The sequence below is a fragment of the Cicer arietinum genome, chromosome 5 (genome assembly GCF_000331145.2).
Source record: "Cicer arietinum cultivar CDC Frontier isolate Library 1 chromosome 5, Cicar.CDCFrontier_v2.0, whole genome shotgun sequence".
Classification (NCBI taxonomy): domain Eukaryota; kingdom Viridiplantae; phylum Streptophyta; class Magnoliopsida; order Fabales; family Fabaceae; genus Cicer; species Cicer arietinum.
Window position 1 is genome coordinate 18,077,677 of NC_021164.2, and position 8,746 is coordinate 18,086,422.

General features: G+C 32.1%; 1 pseudogene; it reads left to right on the forward strand.

Annotated features, from left to right (window-relative positions):
* The window catches only part of LOC101513699 (G-type lectin S-receptor-like serine/threonine-protein kinase At4g27290), a 36,905-nt pseudogene extending 31,620 nt beyond the window's left edge, over positions 1-5,285 (forward strand).
* The last annotated feature ends 3,461 nt before the right edge of the window (positions 5,286-8,746 follow it).

Sequence of the window (8,746 nt, forward strand, 5' to 3'; positions counted from 1 at the left end):
TTTTTTAAAATAAAAAATATTAAATAGTAAATCATATTTATAAATTTTTACATCTTATTTTTGGGTTTGTATTTTATATTTTATTTCGTCAAATAAATACAAATACCATTATATGTTAAAAATTAAATTAACAATCAAAGTACAATGAGTCAAACAATTATCCTATATAATAAGCTATCATACAAATTTTACAAAATATTTTATGGAGATGACGCATTTGGGTGGGTCCAAAGGCTGGAGCGATACTTTGCCCTAAGAGATGTCACTGACGAAGAAAAGATGCAAGTCACCATGGTTGCATTGGAAGGACGAGCCCTTAGTTGGTATCAATGGTGGGAAAGGTGCAATTTGTCTCCAACATGGGAAAACTTCAAAATTGCTGTGGTAAGACGCTTCCAACCATCAATGATTCAGAATCCTTATGAGTTGTTACTTGCCTTGAAACAGGAGAGGAGTGTTGATGAGTATATTGAGGAATTTGAAAAATACGCAGGGGCTTTGAAGGTTATTGACCAAGATTTTGCTAAAGGGATTTTTCTAAATGGATAGAAAGAAGAAATTAAAGTTGAGGTACGATTATTCGAACTTCAAAATCTCACTGCTGTTATTCAGAAATCATTAATGATAGAACAAAAGAATATGATTTTAAAGAAGAAAGGGGATAGCTACTACTCTAGACCCACTAGTTTTACAAGAAATAATTCTGGTAACAAGGTAGTGGCTATGGATTCAAGAAGTGTTGCTGATAAGAAATCTGAAATAGCTGCTAGTGGTAGTGTAGAAAGTAATTCTGGATCTGTTAATATGAGTGAAAGATCTAGAAATAGAGGGGGAGAGTTCAAGCATTTAACCGGGGAAAAAAGAGAAAAAAGGGCTATGTTTCAGGTGTGGTGAGCCCTATTCTAGGGAGCACAGATGCAAGAACAAACAATTTAGGATGATTATAATGGAGGAGGAAGATAGTAGTGAGGGAGAAGACATGGAGGAATTGGTGGTAAAACAATATAATGCTATTCAATTATCTTTATGTTCCATGGCAGACTTAACTTCATCCAAATCTTGGAAAATTACAGGGGAGTTATATGGGAGACCTGTGATCATTTTAATAGATTGTGGGGCTTCACACAATTTCATATCACAGGAAATTGTATCTCAGTTACAAATAGTGGGGGATGGTCACAAGGTAAAATGTCGGGGACTATGTAAGAAATTACGGATAGTGGTACAGAACGTGGAAGTAGAGCAAGATTTTTACTTGTTTGGGTTGAAAGGAGTTGATATAGTTTTGGGATTAGATTGGTTAGCCAGCTTGGGAGAGGTGAAAGCTGATTTTGGGAAGCTGGAGCTATCTTTGAAAAAAGGCAAACAGTGGGTCAAGATTTGTGGAGATCCATCCTTGGCAAAGACTCAATTGCAGTTTGGGGAATGCACCTTCAACATTTCAAGCATTGATGAATGAGGTATTGAAACCATTTTTGAGGAAGTTTTCCCTAGTTTTCTTCGATGATATACTAGTATACAACACCGATATGTCTTCTCATATTTCTCATTTGAGACAAGTATTGGGGGTGTTAGCACAAAATTCACTCAAGGCCAACCAGAAAAAATGTAGCTTTGGTCAAGTGCGTTTGGAATACCTGGGACACATAATTTCAGGTGCAGGTGTATCAGCTGATCAATCTAAGGTTGCAGCCATGCAAGATTGGTCAGTCCCAACTAATGTTAGAGGGTTAAGAGGTTTTTTGGGTTTAACTGGGTACTACAGGAGGTTTGTGAGAGATTATGGCAAGCTAGCAAAACCTCTCACTGATCTACTGAAGAAAGACAGCTTTAGATGGACAGAACAGGCTACTTCCTCTTTTCAGAGTCTCAAATCTGCCATGGTTGACTTACCTAAGCTAGCAGTACCAGATTTTAACAAAGTGTTTGTTATTGAGACAGATGCACCCAGCAAGGGATTGGGGGTTGTACTGATGCAAGAGGGAAGACCATTAGCATTTTGGAGCCAAGGGTTATCTCCTAAATCCCAATTGAAGTCAGTCTATGAAAGGGAACTAATGGCTTTAGTCCAAGCTGTACAGAGGTGGCGACATTATATCTTGGGAAGGCATTTCATTATTAAGACTGATCAAAGAAGTCTTAAATTCTTGACAGAGCAGAGGTTGTTTACGGATGAACAATTCAAATGGGCTGTCAAATTGATTGGTTTGGATTTCGAAATTCAATATAAGCCGAGAAGTGAAAACACTGCTGCTGATGCTCTTTCTAGGCAGGGTATGTATTCAGCTATGTCTGTTCTAACCAGTGAGGAAACAGAGAATTGGATACAGGAGGTTCAACAAGACTCTAAGTGGCAAAAAGTCATGCAGGATCTTGTAATCTCTCCGACTTCACATGCTGGTTTTGAGCTGAAAGGAGGGTTGCTGTTTTATAAAGGGAAATTGGTCATTTCCAAAGCTTCTAATCGAATTCCTATGATTTTAGCTGAGTGCCATGATACTCCAATGGGTGGACATTCCGGGTTTTTCAGAACTTACAAGCAAATTGCTAGTTTTCTATATTGGGAGGGCATGCAAAAAGACATCAAGAAGTATGTAGAAGAGTGTGATACATGCCAAAGGATTAAATATTCCACACTAAGTCCTGGAGGGTTACTGCAACCATTACCTATCGCTACTCAAATTTGGGTAGATCTTTCTATGGATTTCATTGGGGGTCTTCCTAGAATCAGGGGTAAGGACACTATTCTAGTAGTAGTAGACAGGCTATCAAAGTACGCCCATTTTGTTGCATTGGGCCACCCATTTTCAGCTAAGGAAGTTGCTGCTGTCTTTATTTTAGAAGTTGTTAAACTTCATGGTTTCCCTTCAACTATTGTCTCTGATAGGGATCCTATTTTTTTAAGCCATTTCTGGAAGGAGTTATTCAAAGCAGCTGGTACTCAATTGAAAATGAGCACCTCTTATCATCCTCAGACCGATGGCCAAACTGGGGTGATAAATCGGTGTTTAGAAACCTTTTTGAGATGTTTTGTGGGACCTAAACCTAAGAAATGGTTAGATTGGCTGGCATGGGATGAATTCTGGTATAACACTACCTTCCAAAGTTCAGCTGGCATGACTCCATTTAAAGCAGTGTATGGGAGAGATCCTCCCTTGTTGATAAAGGGTTGTGCTGTCCCATCTAAGGTTGAAGAGGTCAATCAGTTGGTTCAGGCCAGAGATGACATTTTAAAGGAACTTTAGTAGAATCTACTTAGGGCTCAGGACCAGATGCGAGCCCAAGCCAATAAACACAGGAGATTCGAAGAGTTTTCAGAGGGTGATTGGGTTTATTTGAAGCTGCAGCCGTACAAATTAAAATCCTTAACCTCAAGACCTTATGCTAAGTTAGCGGCAAGATTCTATGGTCCTTATCAAGTGCTAGCTAGGGTGGGTCATGTGGCTTACAAGCTATTGTTGCCTGATCATTCTAAAATTCATCCAATCTTCCACGTATCTCTTGTTTTACCAGTTTTAACAAAGAATAACCAACGAAAGCACATCCATCAATCCCAATTTGACAGGAAAAGCATCAAAACAAATCATAAAAAGCGCTTACCAAACTATTTTCTAATTCCTCAAGTGCAGAACAAATGAGTCTAGTATCTAAACTACTGTTTCACTTATAGCATCACCAACATGTGGAAAGCGTATTGTGAGAAAATGTAAGAATAAGTCGAGGTTTGGAAATGTATATGTGAGAAGGAATAAAAAGAATGTACAGGTTAGTTAGTTAGTTTGTGAATAGGTTAGCTGTTATTCTGTTAGAAATTTGGGAACCAAAACCTATTACTATAAATAGTAATCAGTTCGAGGCAGTTAAGAGTTTTTTGGAGAAAAGAGGAAATTGGAGGACTGATTCATTAGGAATCAGTGGTTTCTTTCTCTAAGCCTGTAACGATTGCTCTCTAATCTTGTAACGATTCTTACCATTGAATAACCCTAAGATCAGAATCACTTTGATTCTGAGTATCTGATTCTTCTGTTTCTCATTTTTTTTGTCTCTGTTTTACCAGTTTTAACACAAACTCTCTTCGGATTCAATTATAGGCACAAGTAATTAATTACATATATATTAAGAATAATGGTTAACTTCATTTAATTTTTTTTATGAAATAAAAAAACTAATTACTTTTCTTAAACTACCCTTGCCTTTAATTTAATTCTGTTTGAGAACTTGTTATGTAGTAGAATATTTCGAAAATAATAGCATTAAATAAGCCAAATTAGTTAAATTTTGCCTGTATTTTGGTACATAAAATGAAACTACTGTTTGTGTTTATATTTGAGTTCAAAGTAGTACTTGATGGATTTAGATCCTCCAAAGTGAAAAAAATCAAGGTTTGTTATTGTAACCAATTCATGATTAGTTATGATATACCTACAATATCTACCTTTAATTTGTTATTTAATGGTTGATATTGCTCACTTTAGAGAAGTCGAATCCGTACTTGATAATGTATTAAGGTTAATTTAGTAAACTTACTATTTTCTCTTTTTTTTTTTATATATATATTTTTTTAATCTATGTGAATGGCCAGCTAAATAGGTCACTTTATTATGGGAAGGAGCCGAGTATTTTTTTTATTCTGTATTGCAACCACCTTGAAGCTTTATCAATTATCATTTACATCAATTGAAAATTGAGAAAGGATTGAGCTTACTCTTGATGTAACTTTGATGTCATTTTAGGCATGGAGACTATAGATTGAAGAAAAGCCACTGGAGTTAGTATCTGACATATTATATGATGCATCCATATCTTCAGAAATAATACGATTTATTCATGTGGGTCTATTGTGTGTACAAGAACAACCAGAAAACAGGCCTAATATGTCATCTGTGGTTTTTATGTTAAAGGGTGGAAAGTTACATCCAAACCCAAGTGAACCTGGGTTCTACGCAGGAAGAGATAATACAATTAGTACAGGATCTTCTTCAAAAGGGTGTTCAATAAATGAAGCTTCAATCTCATTATTAGAGGCCAGATAGAATACCCACCGTGACACTTCTATTGATCAAATACTGTTCAAATGTGCTAAAATTTGGTGTTGGCATATATAAAGGTAGATAGAACATAGAATACTCTTTTGTTGTACATGTGCAATGTTTCTGTTAGTATAATTCTAGATAAATTCCTATAGTAAAAAGCAAAGATAAAAAATTTGTTTGAAAGGACAAAGGAGATGCCATTTGTATCTGGGCTGTGAATTCGAGACCATATGTGGTTTTATAAATAAATTATTGTTGCGATGTTATAGAATATGGGAATAAAAAATATTATTTTAAACCAACAACCAACCTCTTAAATAAAAGTTGAAAAAAAGAATCTTTTAATACGATGATAAGTTATGACTGGTAATAGACTATGCTTATGTCTAACGTTTTTAAGATAAATCAGACATGGAACTGATAAAGTATAACTTAGCCCAATTTATTGCCATCTATACTTGTTTACTCCAAATTTAATCTATCCTCACGATTTGTAGAATCGTTTGGTATTTGAAAAAAAAAATCCCTAGTTTTGGAATGTGTTCATATGAAACCCTGACAAATGATGCAATATATGTCCCGTAAGTGGTTAATGAATATATTAAGATTAGATAATCCATTAACTATGAATTGACATCATTAACCATACATTTAAATGTTATTAATAATGATTTTAAGTGTTCCAATTAAATATATGACAAAATATTTAAAATTTATAGTTAATTATATTTAAATTCACGATTAATAAAGTTTAATACATGATTATTAAAAGATAACATCTGATATGTTTATTAACTAGATCCAAGACTCCATTAACCATGTGTTGAACTTAGTTAACCATTTTAAAGTTGCTGAAATTTAGATATGTTAAATTGATATTGAAATAATATTTCTTTTGAATACTAATTGACGTCAAAAATATTTGATTCATTCAATTTATTATGTGGTTAACGAATTGATTATTTCAGTTAATTATGTGGTAATGAGTTATTAATTTTTTTAACATAATTAATTTCAGTTTTTTGCAACCACTAAAAAATGATTAATGACTTACAAATTGTTGGTTAACTTAGTTCATTACATGATTATGGAATTATTTTGACAATACATTTTTCACAATCCACTAAAAGGTGCATGGTTAATGACTTATATTATTTGGTTAATTCAGTTCATTTTATAGTTAATGAATAATTTTCATACTATATTAACCACTTCTAAACTAAATCAATAAAATATTTCTTAGTCATTTATGTTAGTGGGTTGTGAAAATAGAAATGAATTATATCAAAAACAAAAAATTAACAAGTCATTAAGCACGTAATAAACTAAATATGTTCTTTACCATATACATTTTAGCGAGTAGTAAAAAAAGAAAGAAATTCTACAAAATAATGGCAATCCATTAAACCATATAATGAATAGAACTAACCAAATAATTGAACGTAATTAATCATCTCTGTGAATACTCGTGGATCATCAATTGTACATAGTTAAATGCCTAAAAACAAACTTGTAAAGCCATTACAATAGTTATTCCTTTTTGCCTCGTGTACTGTTATGATAGTTACATTTAGTTAGTTCTTAACATAGAAAAAAATGTAAGAAATTAAAGTTTGAATTGTGTTTTAAAATATTTTGTTAAGTTAAAACAATTTTAAAAAATTATTTTTGTAAATACAATATAAATTGATGGTTTAAATATATTTTTAGTCTTTATAAAATTTTAATTTGAGTTTTTGAAAAAAACATCCAATAACTATTAAATAAACAGTTTTAGTCTATATTGAAAGAAAACATATTTAATTTGTTAGAACTAAGTTTGTTTGAAGAATAATAACCCTTAAATGTTTTGATGAAAACAAAATATTTTGTGGGGATAATTTATTGTACTAATAATTTTATTTAGGATTAATTGCAGTTTTAGTTCCTTAATTTTATCAATTCACGAAATGATCCCTATTTGAAAATGTAACATGGTTCCTTATTATTATTTTTGAACGAAAAAAATGGCGATGTAACATGATTTAAATAACGTGACATATGATACAATGATGTATAATGATTAACATCCATGAAATCACAATAAAACACTTGAAAAACATACTTTCAATTTCAATTTTTTTTTCATTTTTATAATTTAATTAATGACATCTAAATAATTAATGAACGTAGATAATTCTATATCATGAAATTGTATACCACTTCATTTAAAATACGTCAATTCATCAATTTTTTAGTTCAAAAATATGAGGAAGATACTAAAACTATTGACTTTTAAAATAGGGGGATCAGTTTTGTATATTTATGAAAATAAAGAGATTAAAACTGCAATTAAGCCTTTTATTTAAATGTGCAGATCCTTGTCATGAACTTTAACGTCTCTAGGTTGCATAATTTGATGTAAAAATAATTAAATCAAGGTAAACTTTGATAACGTTGTGTCTAACTTTGTTAAACGCGCTCTCAACGCGCCTCTGTTGAATCTGATTACAAGTTTACTTTGATTATTCTAAGTTTGATAATTCTGGTAAATTAGTTGACTATCTAGTCAACGCTTTAAGTCTAACATTCTGATAAAGTCAACACTCTAATAAAGTTAACACTTTTATAAGACGTCAACATTCCAACGTCATCTACTCATCATAGTGGACTTATCCTCTAATTGAAGAAGTGCATGGCATCATCTAAAAGTGTCATCATCTAGTTTTCCCGTCACTTCTATCAAGATACGCTCAATCAGTTACAGAAAACGAATTTGAACAAGTTTTTAATGTTGATTCAAGATCTCTGAAGATTCGATACAAGTCATTATTTCATTCAATCACAACAGTAGTTAGAGATCCAATTGAACTCAAAGGCTTTCTACGAAAGAACTTGTCATTGTCACTGCAAAAAAAAAAAAAAAAAAAAAACAAACAAACAAAAAAACACACACAAAAGAGAAAACCTACTATCATCACAAATACAATCTTATGAAAACTTTTGTATTAGCTATAAGTAATGAGAAATCTAAACTACTTACAAAGAGCATCTTTCTGTAAACATTCTTGTGTGAGAGTAATTTTAGAAAACCATCTTAAAAATCTTTGTAACTAGACCCAATAGTGGCTGTTATGCTCAACAATTTAATTGTACTAAACTAAAAGGTTGAGAAGACTTAAACAAAGTCATTTTAACTAGAAGGTTTTTGATAGATGTGTATTAATTGTGATGATTATACATCTAGTTATAAATAGTTGTCGAATAATTAAAAATTTCTTTTTTTAGTCACTATTAGAATTAGGTAGCTCTGTTACCAATAGAAATAAATTGATAAAGTCAATCAATCAGTACAATTTCTAATTCTAAATTATAACATGAATATATGTCATAACTCTAACTATAGATATTAGAGGCTAGAATTATCTGACATGTAGTTGACAACGAGTCGATGATCAACAATCGGTAACCTTTTATTTGGGTCTGGAAGAGGAGAAAAGCTATCTCTATTTATTAGTGATTTTGTGATGTGCAGTCTCACTGGAACAACTACACTATATAATATAATTGAAAGAGATTGAGGTTGCTCCCTTACTGGTGTTAGATGAAGGACTCATGTGCCCATCATTACAAGTCCCATAAAAACTCTTCACATAACTCACTATTAGAAGTGCATAATAATAACAATAACCCAAATTAAATCCAAAAATAGTAATCACATAATAGGAAATAAC